General features: G+C 41.0%; 1 long non-coding RNA gene across 1 annotated transcript in view; it reads left to right on the top strand.

The window, feature by feature from the left end:
* Positions 1–18,794, top strand: part of LOC133218401 (uncharacterized) — a 44,714-nt gene that overhangs the window by 10,414 nt on the left and 15,506 nt on the right. The window contains exon 2 of the long non-coding RNA XR_009727143.1: positions 13,658–13,794. This is a non-coding gene — a long non-coding RNA (uncharacterized LOC133218401). The remainder of the gene's footprint in view (positions 1–13,657; positions 13,795–18,794) is intronic.

Raw genomic sequence — 18,794 nt, 5'->3', positions numbered from 1 at the left:
AGGAAAACATCCTTCATTATGATGGTGGTGAGGTGCTGGCACAGGGTGCCCAGAGGAGCTGTGGCTGCCCCATCCCTGGCAGTGTTCAGGGCCAGGTTGGACAGAGCTTGGAGCAGCCTGGTCTAGTGGAAGGTGTCCCTGCCCGTGGAAGGGATTGGAACTAGATGAATTTAAAGGTCCCTTCTAACCCAAACCATGCTTTGATTCTGTGATAAATATACTTCTAGGCTGCTGGCTGAAGCAAGGGTGCTCCTTTGTAAGATGCAGGAAAAGCTTTCTTAAATTTTATTCTTAAAAATAAAATATGCTTTCAGTGTTCCTGGTGGAGGCTTCCTGCTCACTGAAAGCTACTGCTTCCTTGAAAAATCTTTGGTCTTTTAGAGCATTTTAAAGGAGATATTCTTAGGAAATGCTGTTGCTTTGGGGCATCTGGCTTGTAATCAGTCAGTCCTTTCAGAGCCTAACTCTTCTGTCACAACACCAACCCAGAGCATGCCTAGTGTGGTCCTGGGGAGCCATGTGCCTTATATGTCCTGCAACTTGCAGGAGGTCAAGTAGGGGGAAGCCAAAGGATTTGTGCAAATGGTGGAGCCAAGCAGAAGGTCAGGGATGGCATTTTGTGGCCATGGGAAAGAGACAGCTCTTTCTCCTGGGTCAGGATGAGTCTCCGTTAGTGCTGAGTCTCAAAGGATCATGGGGCTTCCATGGCTGGCACCCAGTGCTCTTAATTTTGTGGTGAATAAGAGCCCTGAAAGCACATAATTTAATCCGCCTGAAGATAATTTTTGAAATAAATCATTCTCTTGTTTAAAGAATAAATCTTCAGCAAGTTTCAAGAGAGCCTACAGCACTGCTGATTTTAATCATTACTCTGCACAGGGCAGTGTCTATACTGCCTAGTGCTTCCAAACCAGTGCTGCTAAAAAGTCTGCTAAAAAGCAGTGCTGCTATTAAAAAGCCAGGTCTGGATTTAGAAGCTTTCACAATTCAAACTAAACTTTGTGGGGGTGATTCCTGACTTCACAGCTGGAAGAAGAGAGGGCTGGTGAGCAGAGACCCCATGGTCCTCTCCAGATCTAACTAACCTGTAGCCCACACTGCCAGTCTGTGCCACAGTTTCGTGTCTGAACACTGGGTTCTGCAGGCAGCGCTCTGTAGCACATTGCTGCTCTGGAGGGGAGAAATGCTTCAGGAGAGATGGGTATTTTTGTGTTTTGATGGGCCATTGCTGGAATATGGGTTATGTATGACAGGAATTGTGCTGTGGTGTGTCAGACTTGTACCACAGACACTGATTCCAGTCAGCAGTGAGTGATTTTTATCATACTGCTCTGTGGTCATCCACTGGGCTCCCCAGGCCTCTGCTGGGCAGTTGCTTCTTCAATAGCATGCCCTGCTTCGGTTGAAATGTTTCAGGGTTTGGCTGGTGCACAAGGGATTTTTTTTGGGGGGTGTGAAAAGGATTGGTTTGGGTGAGATGCGTTTTAGCAAAGTAGAAATTACACTGGTCAGCCTTGGTCTGGAGAATGATGCTTCACTAAACCTCCCTGTCCTTTATTTGGGAGCTGCACTGTGTTGGAGATGGTTCACTGCAGAGGCAGGGCGTGATCTGTAACGACTAAGTAAAGTGTTCTGTGATCAGCCATGGGTGAGGTGGGGTTTGGATAGACTGGAGATTCTTTAGGGGCTTGATTGTTCAAGTAGCACTTGGCAATTCAGTTGCTCCTATGACAGCACTCGATACACTGGCTGGTTAGTTAAAAGGCTGATTTATGATCCTTATGTTAACTTCAATAGCAGAGATTGGGTCCTTCTTACAGAAACTAGGAGTCAAAGATGAATTGAAGGCAGGTTCTTGCCTTTTCTTCCTGGCTGCTGGTTGGACACCAGAGAAAGTGGGTGATCTTGATATTCTCCCATGTTTTTGCTCATTTCTCCCTTTACTTGGAGAGCACTTGGGGATCTTGTTTCTGGAGCTTTCAGGGAGGAATGGACACTGCTCTGGTCTTTTCCACTGCAAACAGTCCACTGCAGGGAGAAACTTCTCCCTGTTCTTCAAACTGGGAAGTTCTTACTCCTCTACTGAAGCTGATTGAAGAGTTAAAAACTAAATTCATACAGTTTTTGGCACAGCACCATTTAAGTACTTCTAAGTGGCTGGGAATTAATTCACTGTGCCATTTAAGCTACTTGAAGAATAAGTGATCTAGCTATATTTTATTTGGGTTGTACTTTGTATGAAATGTGTAGCGCTATTGAAACCAGATATATTAACTTTGTGCTTGGCTGATGTACACCAGTTCAAAATGTGTCCCCTGGCATACGAAATTGGAAGCTGAGGGTTTTCTCAGGCCCAGATGCCACTCAGTTCCCTCACTTCTAGGTATCCTCACCCCTGGGTAGGTTACTGTGTGTAATAGGAAAACACTTGGTTTCCATTGCTATTGCCTTAGAACTTGCTTTTGTCTAAAGCAAAATATTTGTCACATGTTATTAGAAGGGACCTTACTCTGGAGTACATCAGGAGTAACTAGGAGGATTTAAACCATTGTTAAATATCACAGAATCATAGATAAGTTTAGGTTGGTTGGACAGGACATTTAAAGATCATCTGATCCAACCTCCCTGCAAGGATATTTAGGACAACTAGATCAGGTTTCTCAGAACCCTGTCCAACCTGACCTTGAATGTGTGCAGGGATGGGGCATCTACCACCTTCCTGGGCAACCTGTGCCAGCGTTTCACCACCCTCATTGTAAAAACTTTCTTCTTTATATCTACTCTAAATTTACCCTCTTCCAGTTTATCTGCAAGTGTAGGATATGTTTAGCTCCAAGAGTGGTGTGGGTGTAAACAGCGTGTCATGAACCATTCTGTTGTGTCTTAGTTATAACAATATAGATAAATCATAGAAGCATCATGTGTCATAAGCGCAAGCTTTCATAGGCAGCCATTGCTACAAATTCTCATTTGCATGAAATCTTGGGAGCTGTTGTCTTTGTTCAAAGTTAGACAAAAGTGATCTCCTTACTTAGTGTTTGTAAAGACTAAACTGTAAAAGAAACATCACCAAAGCAGAAGTGTGACATTTCCAGATATTTTTAGAGGGCGGTCTGTTCAACAATACATTTCAGGTGACAAAACACAAATATGATGCACAGTGCAGAATGGAAAGAAAGAATAGTCCCTCTGCTGCTGGGAATAAAAGAAGACTATAGTAATGTGATTATGGTAATGGTCAACAAGTCATAGTCTTGTGCTTTTGTTCACTGTAATTAACTTCTTGGAATGGCACAGTCGCTTTCTCTGTGCTCATCAGATGGCCCTGCTTTTGTGTCCACAGTCTGTTATTTCTCCTGCAGGGACTGCAAGCTTCCAAGTGCATTACTAAATGAATTCATTGCTGGAACAAAGATTCAGTGGTAGAATAGAGATTGATATCTTTTGTTGTCAGACATTCAATACCATACAGCAATCCAATTACTTAAGCTGTTTCTATCAGTCTTATTACGGCTCACTATTGAGGCATGCTTTAAAGCTGGATAATTCTGTCTTGCAAGAATGTAGTGGAACAGATTAGAGCTTTAATGAGAGGGCTTTCTGTGGGCTAGGGCACTTCCATTGTATGTGTTGGGATTGAGGAATCATACCTAGGCAAGGGCCCGGAGTCACTGTTGCAAAGACTGATCAAAGGGAAGCCTGAAATCTGTACAACTGCTTGAAGAAAAGTTATGGGTTATAAAGAAATAAAATAAAACCCAGGAAGGTTTCTGTCTGTTACTGCCTCTCTGATGAGAATCTGTGGTACACTAGGAAGAGGAAATTGCTTATTGGAGTTCAGATTGTGGAATGGATATCTCATTTTGTGTTTGAACTTTTCCTCTGTTGTGCTATAGGTCAAATTCTGTGCTTAGCTGTAGCATTTTAGGAATGCTGGCAGCACAAGTTCAGCACAAGTTCTGCATACAACTACCCAGAGTATATGTTTGGAGAGCAGGGTTTCTAGTGCAAGAACATACAGCAGGAAAGAAGGCTTTGACAATTGCATGTAGAAAAGGAAAGATCGGATGAGCAACTCAGCCTTCCCAGGTTAGCATCCTTGCTCCTGTTCTCTGTAGCCCAAAGCAGGTGTAGGTTGAGTCCCAGGGCAGCAGAAAGCTGGAATCAAAACTGAGGCTGAAGTGTAGGATTGGAAAACAGTTATTTTGCTGTGAGAAAAAAAAAAAATTAACAATATAAATACAAACAAATCTATTTGCTTTGCAAATATTTTAGGAGGAATTTGTACATGTAAAACACAGCTCAGGTTATTGTGGCAAACACAAGAAGTAGTGACTTGGGAGATGCCAAACTACGTCTTTATATGCCGCAAGACATTTTGACTCCTTCTTGATATATGATTTCTGATGGACTTTTAAAACATGATAAAAGCCTCCAGCCCTCTTCATGACCTCAAAAGAAACATCTGTCCTTTAAGTTGACACAGTGCAAACAGAAGCAGCTATGAATTGCTAAGATTGGAGTGAACTGGAAACACAGATCAGAGTGCTTTTGGATGGGATACATACAGCTTGGTGTCATTCCTGAAAATAAGTGTATCTAACCTCATCTGAAATTCCACCTTTTTACATTACTATCCTGAAATAACTGGTGGTATGGTTTATTTCTTGGTATGATAAAAGAGCCAAAGCAAGCACTCGGCTGGGGAGACTGGCATAGCTATGTAACTTCTGCAGGATGACACTGATTTCCAGCAATCTGAGGGTATGGCCCGTTTTTCCTAGGTGCAAAGATATTTGTATGATTTATAATTTCATTCTAGTAAGTCTGATTTTTTTCATTTCTCATGGTTATTTTACACTATCGACAGCTAAATATTTCCTCATCAGGGCCAAAGTCATGAAGTATTACAGTGCACACATATTGCCTCACTGTAATATTTTCAAAGCATTATTTAGAAGAATAGCAATTATAAGGACATTTTCCAAAGAAAATTGTATCAGAGTTAGGATAAGGATGAGAGGGATGTGAACTTAATTCTAAGGAATGCCTGGAAGTTTATCCAAGAATGTGGATTTTTTTTTCAGAAAGTGTTTGTGTTCCTGCGTATAACCCATGAATTCTGCTTTTCTTCAGCAATGAAGGTATGACCCAGTCCTGGGCAGAAGCTAAACTTGAGTTTGCAGCCTCAGTTGCCTGATGTGGATTGAAGCTAATGTTTCATGAAGCAAAAAGACAGCACCTGTTCATTCCAGGAACAGTTACTACTAAGATAACTTGTTTTGGATCAGAGTTAAGGTGGTTTTGTGCTGAATTATCAGGTTCTTTCTCACTCAGAGTGTAAAGGGCATTTGAAGATTTAGGGTGGCCTAACGAGTGATGTCTACAGTAACTGTTTCCTTGTAATTTATTTGCTCTATTTAGGAATGAGGGGTTTGGACTTTGGGTCTCCCAAAGGGAGCTTTTTATGTGCATTTTCATTTATTTTGTCTAAATACATTGGAACCTCCAGGACAGGTACTCAGCTGGTATAAATCAGCTTAGTTCCATTGACGTCAGTGGAGCGGCGCCAGCGGCAGATCTGACCCACTTCTTTAATCTGATCACTTGTCCATCCCATTTATTTCAGATTACATCAGAGGGAGCAGAGTCTTACCTCATTCACCATGAACTTGATACAGGTACAACCTTGCAAGTTTTGGCAGAGGACTGTCATCACTGAGAAACATGTAGGAAGCAAGAGTAGCCTCCAGTCCTCTGCCATGCAGAAACTGCTTGGAGCCAAGGTGTCTGACAGACCCATGTTTACTTAATAGATTGTGTGACATATGAAATTCCAACTTGCTCATAATCAATTGCATTAGTTTCCCACAAAACATTAACACCACAAAGATGATCAGAGTGGTGGAGCACCTTCCGTATGAAGGCAGGCTAGGAAAACTGGGGCTGAGGAGCCTGGAGAAGATTCAAGGAAGACACCAGAGCAGCCTTCCAGTACCTAAAGGGCACCTACAAGAAATCTGGAAAGGGACTTTTTACAGTGCCTGCAGTGACAGGACAAGGGGGAATGGATTTAAACTAAAGGGGGGTATATTTAGATTAGCTATTAAGAAGCTCTTCCCTGTGAAGGTGCTGAGGCACTGGCACAGGGTGCCCAGAGAAGCTGTGGCTGCCCCATCCCTGGTAGTGTTCAAGGCCAGGCTGGATAGGGCTTGGAGCAACCTGATCTAGCGGAAGGTGTCCCTGCCAGTGGCGGGGTGGGGGGTGGAATTGGATGAGCTTTAATGTCCCTTCCAACCCAAACCATTCCATGATTCTACTACAGCATTTTATGTGGTGTAAATATCTATTAACAAGTAAGTAATATTCATTCAGTGTTCAGGGTGCCCTTTGCCACTACAACAAGCTTCAAGTCATCAGCAGCTTCAGCATCCCAGCTGTGAAAGCTGTCCTGGTACTGATCTTAGGAATTTCCAAGGGAATTCAGGTTGAAGTTTGCAGTCGCACCTTGGGTATGGTGCCTCCTACTTGTTCCTCCAGTTTTCCTGGTTTTTACTGTGATTTGCCCTTGGATCTGTTGCCTGCCAAGGTCCGCTCAGATTAGCACTGGATAATTAGACTGAATGTCATCTGCATATTGCACACTCTTCTTCCTGTGGATCTCTGTATCTGATCTCTTTGACTGCTTGAATGAGCCATTTGAAGTTTAGGGGTTTGTGGTTTTTTTTGTTGGGGGAGAATGGAGGTGCCAATACACAGCTGAAGAATTTGTTTTTTACCCTTCACCTGAACTGATGATTGAACTGACTCTTGGCTCTTCTATTTGTTCTCAAACAATAATCTTATTCAAATGTCCTAGCAGCTTCCAGGGACACTTTCCCAGGAGTATAAAATATCATGTGCTTGGGCTCTGGGTTTTGTGTACTCAGAGAAGTTGCCCCTCAAAGTTTACATCAAAGTCTTCATTTGTTTCTGTCCCAAAGCCTTGCAGTGAATGTACATTCTTGAGAAGATCTGAAAACATGTTTTTTACCACAGCAGATACTTTCTCTTGGTGCTGCTACACAAGGTAGCTCTCTAGTTTATCTACCTCAGTGCTTAGTTTATGATCCTTAGTAAAGAGAAGAGTTTTGCTGTTTTGTTGGCTTTTTTCTATGTTCATCACTAATATTGACAAAGTAGCACAAATGCCACTTTTTGTGAGCTCAAACTGTCTTGCAGTGGAAACAGTCCATTTTCTAAGCAGTCAGTTGATCCTCTGAAGCATTATCTAATATCCTATGACCTTGTCTGAGCTAGTCGGGCAGTGGCCATTGACTTTGTACTGGACCTTCTCCAGTACCTCCCTTCTAGAGTTTGCAAATGCCAAAATGATGTGAGCCATTGCAGTTCTGGTATCTTTTTACAAATACCAGATGGTGTCTTGTCTTCTGTTCCCAAACTGTGTCTTGTTTTTGCAGACCCTGAAAGCAGTGAAGTTAATCCAAAGCTGGGACAATATTGAGTTCAAGAGGTACAGCAGAAATTTAGTGAAGATGCAAATATATCTGCTTCTCATCAAAAGTTCCTCTTTCATTTAACAAGGAAACATAACTAAATGAATGGATTTTAGATGAGGAGGAAACTCAAGACCATCTAATATGACCATATGTGTTTTGCATGCAGTAGAATTCCACTGTTACGTCTACAAAACTATTTCCTGCAAGACAGTGGGCAGATCACACCTCTGCTAACTAACTACTTGGGTTTCAGAGCAATAGCATTCTCCAAACCTACATATAGGCTGTTGCAGGTTTACTGTATAGAGACCTAATGATTCTGAAGTCTGTGAAGCCTGAAATGAATGACATATGTATGTACTCTTTTTGTGATCCAGCAATCTGAGAGATTGCTCAAGACAGGAATGAAAGGAGGCAAAGGAAAATCAATGTTTAACTTGGAAATATTTGTCAGTTAACAAGTCACAAGGAAGTGAGTATCATTAACACCTAAGATAGATACCATTGCATTTCCTAAGTTCAAGAATTTTCTGAATAGATTTGGACACATTTATTTTATAGAAGGCTGCCAATCCAGACTCTGGCAACACTTAAACACATGCTGAATTCCATCCTTCTTATGGACAACATGCAATTGGGTGCACAAATACATGCCCTGAATAGGGATGCTCTCCTGAACTGGAGATAAGCTTGTGTGCTTCAGCTGTTTTAAGAGAGTTCCATTCTTCTGGCATCTTGCTGCTTTTCTTCTACTTCCCATTCAAAATCATCTGCTTTAACATCCTGTTGAGTTATAAACTGTATTCCTTTACATTCTTACAACCTCTTAGTTGTCAAGACCTGGAATTTCTTATGCAAGGCAATCTCCTGGAAGTCTCGAAGAGCCCTGTGTACAATAAATAGGATATCCACTTCACCCCTATAGTCCTGTCCTGTATCTCAGGTCTTTGCCACACTGAAAAAGTTAAAACACTTAATTCATCTGAGGGAGGAGTCTCTCAGGTATTTCCTTATTGATCAGTACTGTAAAGCCTTGATCTCTGTCTAAGAGTCACATTGATCTGTCTTGTCTAGAGTAGCTGAAAGGACTTTATGCATTGAATTTATCAGCAGTGCTAACATGTCTTGCCAAGTGAAGCCAGCCTGTTAATATATGGATTTTCTGCCTTGAGTGATTGTCTAAAATCAATAAGTCATGAAAAATAAAAAAGCCCAATTCTCACAATTCATATCCATGCTAATTACAGACTGGCTTGAGCAACAGTGCCCAGCTGAGTTGTAACACTGGGGCTGGAGGGTGGTGTGGTCGTTGTTCAGATTCCCTGATTGCAGTTTCATTTTTCCTTTTTGAAAACCACTATTTAACAACATTTATCCATTCATTCATTCTGAAGGGTGATGCTCTGTTGGCAAAATGGCAAACAGTTACTAAAAATAAGGTCTGCTGGTGAATCCTTTAAAAATATGACTGCATCCCAAGCAAGTAACTCACTTTCAGCAAAAATTGCAAGCATAAACCTTTTCAAAATCACAATCTCTATAAATCCTTTATGCAGACTGTAAATCCTGAAAAGAAGTGTCAGATAACTTGGACAGGAGGCAGCTTTCCATCCAAGAAGTGTAAAGCACTGTGGTCCTTAATCTATTGACTGAATTGATCTTACTTTTAAAAGACTCCCCAACTTGGCGTGAGTTTTCTGTTTATCTCACAAGCAATGAATCTGACCTTCTTCCCTGTGTTTAAGCACTTAATAGATGTTAATTTAAGAGGACAGGCCCTGCTGGATCCATAAGTACTGTACTTCAAGGTACATTTGGATTAAAGTTTTCTTTCTCTTATCATAGAATGGTTTGAGTTGGAAAGGACCTTAAGATCATCCAGTTCCAATCCCTTGCCATGGGCAGGGACACCTCACACTAAACCATGTCACCCAAGGCTCTGTCCAACCTGGCCTTGAACACTGCCAGGGATGGGGCATTTACTACTTCTTTGGGCAGCCTGTGCCGGTGCCTCACCACCCTGACAGTAAAGAACCTCCTTGTAGAAAACCTGAACTTTCCCTGTTTAGTTTAAACCCATTATCCCTTGTCCTATCGCTACAGTCCCTGATGAAGAGTCCCTCTCTCAAGTTGCTGCATTACCTGCTCTATTTGACTTTCTTAGAGGCTTGAAAACTGTGTCAGCTCTTTTTCAGGGCATTAATTCTTTTTTTCAGGGTGATTTTTCTTGCACCCAGATGTGTTAATTGAAATTGTTGGGTTTTGAAGTACAGCAACAGGATTTGGAATGCTCCACGGGACGCTGAAGTCAGCCACTTCATATACAAAAGTTTTCCATATGATGCATGTCAGCAGCACAGCTTCAAGGATTGTCTTCTCACTTTGCTTTCCACTTGGCATGAGTTTAACAGGTGTCTCAGGAATCCCCTGAATACAGCAGTATTAAGCGTATGTGATCTGGGAATAAAACAAGAAGGCAGGTTAGGGGGCAAGGAAGGTAACTATGGAAGATGAACTGGTTCCAAAGGACACCCTCAAACTAAGGGTGGCAGAGGAATAAAACTGAGTAGATTTAACTTTAGTGTGAGAAAGAGCAAACATGCATGTCGGCAGAGACTCATGTGGTTTAATGAATTACTGGAAGTTGGGAGAATGGGACATGCCCTTTCTAAAAGTATTTCTCCAAAGTCTCAGGGATCCTGAGCCCAGTGATTATATTTCTTGATCTCAAATGAAAATGCAGCCAGTATTATGACCTAGCATTCTTGAGTGACTGTGTACTGGATTCCTAACCCTTTGAGACCAGTGGAAGAGCTGACAGAGCAGAAATAGTCCAGCCAAGGGGTTAAAATCAGAAACGATCCTGTTTGTTTTGTGAAAAAGTATAAGGAACTATTCCAGTAGGAGCAGCAGCAGCAGCTCAGTTTCCTATGGAACCATATCCTCTCTCTCCCATGCACCTTCTAGGGACCCTCATGAGACCTCCAGATCCTTCCCAAAACCACTCATGACCAGAAAGGCAGAAGGCAGCTTCTGCTGCATCTGCTATGGAGCTACACATGTACCAATTCAAAGGCTAGAAATAAGCTGATTTGCACTGATTGGACACTATTGATCCCACACCTTCAAGGAGATTTTCCTCAGCTGGGGGCAGTAATTTAGTTCTCTTTCCTTTGTGCAATGACAAGACCTGTAAGAACATAATTATCTCTAAATCTTTTGCTTCTCCCCTGACAACTTGCATTGAAATGTGCCAGTGGGTTTGGAAGTTACTAAGGGGAGACATGAACAGACAGACGGCATGACTGCATAAGCCTCATTTCCTTAGGAAATCAAGTGGAAATGTTTGTATAGGTTATATACAACACACTATGGCTTGTGTCTGTCGTATTACCTTGAAGGTTGTTGTTGTAATTGTATGTCCCATTGTGCTTCATCTTAATCTAGGGTTTCTAAAAATACTGCTTTGGACCTTTGTGATTTGTTTCAATGCATCTCATGGGTCATTGTGTCCAGGCTCCTGCTGGGGTATATGAACTGTAAAAGTTGAAGGAGAAAAGTACTGTATAATAAACTTCTGATTGGTACAGTTAGAAAGTTAATGAGACAATTGGAACCTTCAGTTGTGTGGCCTTTACAAAGCTGGAAGTCACAGTGTAAGGCAGTCCCTTTGCAAATCTTGGGTCATTAGCTTATATTCTGCAGTAACTGCAAAGGGTGAATGTCAGAGGATGAATTAATATTCCCCTTTACAGCACAGCAATATGAAGTGTTCACATTTTCCACAGAAAATCCTGGGGAAAAGATTGCCAGATTTTATGTGTAAAAGGAGTTTTAAAACATTAAGCATGTTTACATTGAGGAAATTATTTGGTCCAGGGAGAGCAGAGATATCCCTTATCTTTTAAATGTGCTTGAATGACAGTAAGGCATATTCAGCATTCTGAAGGCTTTTCCTGAACAAACCAACCCAGAAGTCCCTCCATGGAATAAGACAATAGGTGAAAGAAGGATGGCAGTCTTGTATATATAGGGCACATGGGAACAATAATACCAGATTATTTCTGAAGCTATATGTAATGCTAGCAAAAGAACCTGGTGACAGAAAATTAGAGCCCTTAAATGCCTGTGTTTGAGGGCTTGTGCTGTTTGCCTTTAGACTTCAGCTGCACGCTTACTGTCAGTATTAAATGTGCTTCTTTAGTGTATGCAGCTACTTGCAGATTGTCAGGGACACTTCTGGAATACTTATATTCCAGAATATCTAGATTGTTTCAAATCTTGGTGTTAAAATGCTTTCTATATGGAGTGATAAAAGATGCAGCTGTTCAGAGAAAGGTACAGCCTGATGGAAAGGGAAGGACAAACCTGAGCTCTGAGCATAGGTAGGACTGATGATAGACTGAGCTCCATCTTTGTGCCATGTTCACATACACCCAGAACCGAAATGTGCAGTGAACTACATTCTGTGGGCAGTTCATGAAATCATAATACAAAAGATGGAAATTGCAGCTTTATTTCAGAAAAGCCCATTTGCTATTAAAAATTACATTGCCTTAGCAGAATTAGGCAGTTTTAAAAAGTCATTCCGGGGGCTGAATCATTAAACTTTGGACCTTTGAAGGTATTTAACGGTTAAACTCCTGACTGGATGAAAACCTCTTTCTGGAATGCTGTAGTTACTTTTGTTTTAAGGTGTTCGGAATGAGCCTAGTCTTTTAAACACCGTGTTAATGCTTTCAGTATGTTAATCTTTAACGAAGAGGTTTTCTTCATGAAAAGCACATTTTCTGCCCAACAGAATTTGATAGTGTTTTCCATTAAAACTTTGCAGACTGCTGAATTTGACAGTGCTGTGAAGTTTGCATACTCAGGTTCAGCCTTTAGCAAAAAGTCTTCTGAATAGGTGGGGGGGAAAGATTATTAAATATCTATCAGCCATTGGAGGGATCCAGACTGCTTTCCATTGCCTCTCTGTGGCGATGGCTTTAAGCAGGTGGGACTCATCTTTTTGACTCTGTGGCTCTCATGCTGCTTTGGGCAACCAATGCACCAGCTGGCTGTGGGCTCAGTGGTTGGCTGTAAGCCTCACCAGGACCCATTTCTAAGCCCACCTTATCCTTTGCTCATCTAATCTTACATCTAATCTTAAATTGCAAATATTATACCATTGTCAGAATTCAATGACTGATGATCCCAGCCTGTCACTGCTCCTCTTTGTCCAGCCCCCAGCAGGGAATAAAAATCCCTTTCCCTAGGTGCCTCTGCAATACCACAGCTTTGTCATTGTAGCCGAGCAGGCACATTGAGATTTCCCCCCTCAGTTTTTATTTGGCTAAGTACATTATCTCCCATATTGCTGCCAGCTCCAGCTCAGTGTTGTCTTTGTGTAAAATATGGCCCAGTCCTGCTTGCTTCATTCACCTCACTGTTGAATTTAGTTGGTTTTGGTGAAACTAGTGAAAAGACTGAAGCCAGTTGGCCAAATCCCATTTTCAGTTACCATTACATAAACTACACTGACTCTATTGAAGGCAATAGAGGAACCCTAGAATGAATAGATTATATTGACTTCTGTGATAAGTGCAAAAGAAATAAAGAATTATTTTTATCATTAGGTATTACAGTGCTATATAGAAGCACTTACCTTATGCAACATCAGCTTTTGAGAAACTGAGTCCCAGAAATACACTCGTGATCCCATAGCATGTCAGAGCTACAGCTGAAAATACTGGATTCTGTTGCTTTTTGAAGGCAATACTTGCACAAAGATGGAACTGAAAATGTAGTTGTGTATATACATCACACTCAGAGGGAGAGGGAAATTCCTACTGAAATTTTCTCATCTGCATTTAAGGCACTGAAAAATTATTATAAATGGCAAAAAAGCATCACCTGAAGTTTTATCCTTATGTTATATAAGCTTAATAATTGACAGCCCTATCCCCCAAATCGTATTTAATAGAGGCAATACATTGAGGGGGAAAAAAGTATGTTGGCTTTATTTCTGTATTTACAATCTTGCTTTCCCATGCTTATTTTAGGGTCATTTGAGAAAAAGCTTTAACTCCAAAAAAATGAATGCATTGCTACTCTGGGAATTAAATTGTCACTTAATATAGTTCTGATAATAAAAATTGGTGTCATTTTTCTTGCAGGGACTTACTGAGAAGAAAGTTAATAAAAACTGCATGGAAAAACTGGCATCACAGCTATTTTTTTCTCATTTGAAATTCCTACAGGAAAAAAAAAGTATCAAGAAACAGAAACATTCTGTGGCCACTAAAACCCAAAGGTAAGATTCTCTTTGTAAAGATACTATTAAGCAAAGTAATCTCCGATGAACATTTAAATATCTTTTAAGAACAAAGACTTAACTGGCCCTGCTGATGGGAAAGTCATGATGTGGCTTTTTTCCTGATCACTTTCTATTCTTTGTATGTGTGACAGATGTCAATGAAGTTGAAAAGTGTCCATTTCCCAGCAGGATGCTGGGCAGTTTATAGAGGCCCTAATATCTCCTGATCCTGACTGCAGGATCTCTAGAGAAAGCATCCTGCAGGGGAGAGGCCTGCTGCCTTTGAATAGAAGGCAGCAGCAGCTCTACAGGCCTCAGCGAGAGATGCCACTGTAGCATCAGGAAACCTTGATTTATTATCTGAGAAATTCACCATCCATCTGCATGAAGAGGTCACAGAAGCAGCTTCCCTAATGTGAATCTGAGACCCCCATTATTTCCCACTTATTGCTACAAGCATGAAAAATTGCTCCAACTGAGAAAGTTGGACTTGCAGGACTCGTTGCCATGGTTGAATTTATAGGAATATTTAGGAGCATTGCTTAGTGAGGCTTTTTTGAACCTATAAACGCTGACAATTTTCACAGGTTTTTTTGCTAATTAATGCCACCACTGTGGAAATGGAGCAGTTCTGCAAACAAGCTGCGACAAATGGGATTTTTATTGCCAGTGGAAAAGCCCAGGGAATAATTAGCAGGTCCATAGAGATCTCTTGATTACAGACATCTGCATTGGTAATGTCCAGCCCCATAGATCTCAGAGGGAAATGTTTAGGGCTTTTCACCTTAGGGCACATTTATGTTGTCAGCTACACCCTTCAATCTGCAGTCAGACAAATGTGGGAAAATATTTTGTGAAATGTTAGACCAATGAACCTGATGTTGACTAATCTAGACGAGGGGAACTGGCTTTGCTTTCCATAGCACTGTCCAGCAGCCAAGACTTGCAGATATGATATTTTGATATCTCATTAAACTGGATTTCACGGAGCTATTTCTCAGCGCTGAGTTTGAGTTGCCATGTGTTGCCCAAGATGCTTTTGCTTTTATCACTATATTCTTGAATAGGATGAAGAGGAACCAACAAGACTGATTATTAAAAAACCACATGGCTCCTTGAAAATGAAGCACTGAAAAAGGAATTCGTGTCAACACAGGATTTATTAGTGCAGGTTGAAGAGTAACTTGATTTGGGATTTTCCTGCTCTTGCCAAAGTGATTCACGATATAAATCATGGACCTACTTATAGAAACAATCAAGGTTTTGTCTTTTGTAAGCAGCACGCTTTTAAATTGGCTAATAAAATATTAATTTTAGGCCTTTGAAGAAGAACTTTAAGCTAAGGAATTTTTAAAAACCACAATTATGTTCATTTGTACAGCTTTACAATGCCATTGCCCCAGTCCTAGACTGGTTCCTGTTGTCTAAAATGCCATAGAAATCCCAAACAAGATTGAAGAACTTATAGGGTAAAGATACGGTTGCTTTTACCAATTGTGTTTGGATATAGAATTTAAATTACATTAATAATGTCTCCGATTTTAAAATACCTGTGACACAATATAGGTCTGTCTTGTTTAGAATCTATCTGATGGGATCTTCACTCCCACATGCCTTGCAGCTGAAAATGCTCTTAAATTTGTATTTAAACCAATTCTTCTCCAGAAAAACCATTAAGCGAATGATTAATTTTATGATACATTTCAGTCCCAGTGGCATCATTTATCCTACTCACCGGTCAGGCAGTCACTTACAACAAAGTTAAGTACTGTCCAGACCTAATTCTGAATCCAGGCTGCCCTTCAGGATGTCATGAGAAGCAAGACTAATTCTTCTGGCTTTTAAGCTGCTACGCACAGGGTACATATATAGAGCTGCACCCAGTAATGCACCAGCATAGGAGGCAGGGGCTAATCACCAGCATTAGGCTCTTGACTTCTGAAGTCCTCAATCAGTAGGATATGTTAAGTGCTGGCACTTCGAGGATGTGGGTTTGAATTACCAATTGTGCCCACAAATAAACATTTCCTTTCCCATACCTTTCTTCAGAGTAGAAAATTGGGTCAAGTGTTTCCAAAGATCTCTCTTCACTTGTTTTTTTCTGGTCTCTCTGTGATGAGGGGTGAGAGGAGTGAAGGGTTAAGAAACGAGAACTCAGAATTGCTGCGGATACTTTTGTTCTCAAGTAACTGGAACCTGTATGACAGGTACATGTATATTCATAGACACAGAGTACTAAAACCTATGCTTTGCTCCTGTCTGACCCAGGATATTTACAGAAATCTGAAGTAACCTCAGAATGAGGTTTTTAATAACCTCATTCTGACTCCTTATGAAGTCTCTCCAGAAGTCCTCAGAGATGGCTGTGATCACATATATCTTATTGTCACTCCCTTAGACAGATGGGAAGGTCCCCAGAGAAATTACTTCAGAGTGGTGTTTGCTGGTCAGGATGTGGGCTGCAGTAACACTGGTTTTGCCTTTTTTTTGGGGTGCAGGTGAAAGAACACTATAGCTTGTGGCATTCTGCAGACTTTCATTTATTACTGGGGAGTTTTTTACTCCTATAATCCAGATAACTTCAAGCTCCAACTCGGTGCATTTTTCAGCTTTATTTAAGGAAATGGTTTACAGTGGTTAAAGGTATGAGTGTGTGGCATGTATACCTGCTGCTCAGAAATATGATATGAATTCCTGTAAATAAGGTATTTAAATATAAATGTGTTTGACTGTTTTCTAATGAGCCTTGTTCACAGGCCCTGCAGGGTTAATTAGGTTCCTAGATCTTATCTTTACTCTATTACACAAAAGGCAAAAACCTCTACAGGAACCAAATCCATTCAGAAAGAGCAAATAAACTAGCTCTAAATGATCACAAACTGACCAAGCTTTTCTGCTTCAGCTCCCTGTATGCCTTCAGGCAATTGGGATTTAAAAGCACTGAGATTACAGGACCATAAAAATACACATTTACATTTACGTGTGGTCACATGCAAAATTTAAGATTTAGAGAAAGCCACAAAGGGAATGTTTAACATAAGTAGCCAGGCACAAGCTGAATTAATGACACAGCAGCCCCAGCAGAAACACAAGAAAAACATGTAAACCTTCATCTATTATTAGTTGCTGTAGCCCACACTCCAGAGCACAAGGACGCGTGGTCATTAAAAGTCTGTTCTTTTCCATTAGATCTTTAAGCTGCCATATGAATGGAGCTGGGCAAGTGCTGAAGTGTACTTAATTCACATGTAAGAGTCCTCGTTTTGAATCTGGCTTCTTTGTTGGATGATTAAATCACTAATAATATTAAAAGAGCAGCCAGAACCCTCTCCCAACCGCTGACCACGTGGGGACACTCTGCAGGAGGACTATCCAACCTGTCTGTTGGACACCCTGGCCACATTGAGAGGGCTTGCAGGAGGCTGCAGACAGTGCTCTCAGGATATGCATCACCTCCTAAAGCACTGATATGAAGGGTTTGCATTCCTGCAGCCCCTGGCAGGCACACAGCACTTTTGCATGAAGTCTTGCACATCTGCTACAGGCAATCTGTTCCCTTAAACACACATTTTAATGCCATGCAGATGCACTTCTGATGGAAAGCTTTATGAGCAGACTGTCTTTTTTCACATGTTGGTACAGCACTTAGTGTACTGGTTTTCAGGCCTGACATGATAACTTCTTGATGCAAATGATGCACAAGTAAATTCTCCTTTTAGTATAATTGTTTTAACTTGCTTTGACTCTGTTCTCTTAGCAGGGAATGGGTATTTTTTTCACAGGAGTGTCCTGTCAGGGAATAAGCCCTGAAACGGTTCATTTGAAGTGAATCTGAGTTCTGGTTGTGTAATTATGGAGCTGCTCACATGCACATGCACAAAAAGAGAGTGCAGGAGTTCCCAAGGGAAAAGTAATGAAGTCTGTTTGTCTTGCGAAAGCTTTGTCGTATTAGAATATAGCAAATTATAGAACAAGGATTTCTCATGCAGGACATTCTTGAGGAATTAATTGCAACTGACAGATGAGTTTCAGAAACCAGTTATCCAGTTGCAAATATTTTCCCCCACAGAAGAATTTTTTTTAATTCCTTTGCATATTGCAAAGCACTCACCACCTCAGGCAGGGTCTGATCCTCAGCTGGTCTGGCTCAGCACGGTAATGGAGATCAATAGTGGTGCCACTTTGTACCAGCCCTTTAGTTAGAATGCTAATTGTTGAACCTTGTGAAGTGGAACGTCTTGTATTATTTATACCACAGTGGTAGAAAACTCAGGCTATGGAAGGGGTTGTACTACGTTAGGCACTGCTTAAGCAAACGGATAAAGAAGACATTTTCTTGTGCATGCACTTATTTTTTTTGCACCTAATTGGACTAATTGAAAGGTATGGGGCTACTGATGTTCTGAAAGTTAAGGGTATGCAGAAATCCTTACAGGATAGGGGAATAAAGTTATGGATTGTAAGACTGAGAAAAGAAGAAAAATCAGGTCATGTTATTTTATCTCTCACTGGAGTTTTCTCCTAGGATTTGTTATGATTTACTGTCGTTACATATTATGTAAACAGTCACTGTTTCCATGAAGTGGGAGGTCCTGTTAATCTTCTGAGGAGCTATTCAGCATTGTTCTGTGAGTTTAACTAGAAATGTACATCCTTACTGTAATGGAATGGTCAGGAATCTCTATACCCTATAGCCTTGGGTTATGGCTCTGACCCTATTAAATGTGTAGGTGGGGTCTCCCTATTAAATCAGTAAAGCCAAGGGAAGTCTGAGACAATTTCCATGCTTCCTGCTGTTGTTTCCTCCTTAGTGGATGCTCTTGACTCATCCAGATTTGCAACTGCCTGGCCCCAGGGCCCATGAAAATACTTTGGAAGAATACTTTCCTTTGGAGCTTTAGGAACTGACTGAATGGCAGGTGTTTTTAAAGATAGCAAATAGAGAATGAATCCTCCCTTTTTTTCTTTCCTTCCTTCTAAATCCTTTACAAAACTGC

Source organism: Neopsephotus bourkii, unplaced genomic scaffold, assembly GCF_033783945.1.
Source record: "Neopsephotus bourkii isolate Nb327-2 ecotype Australia unplaced genomic scaffold, CSIRO-AGI_Nbou_v1 NB_1250, whole genome shotgun sequence".
Classification (NCBI taxonomy): Eukaryota; Metazoa; Chordata; class Aves; order Psittaciformes; family Psittacidae; genus Neopsephotus; species Neopsephotus bourkii.
The sequence above is the reverse complement of the archived record's forward strand: the minus strand, read 5'-3'. Positions and strand labels throughout refer to the sequence as shown.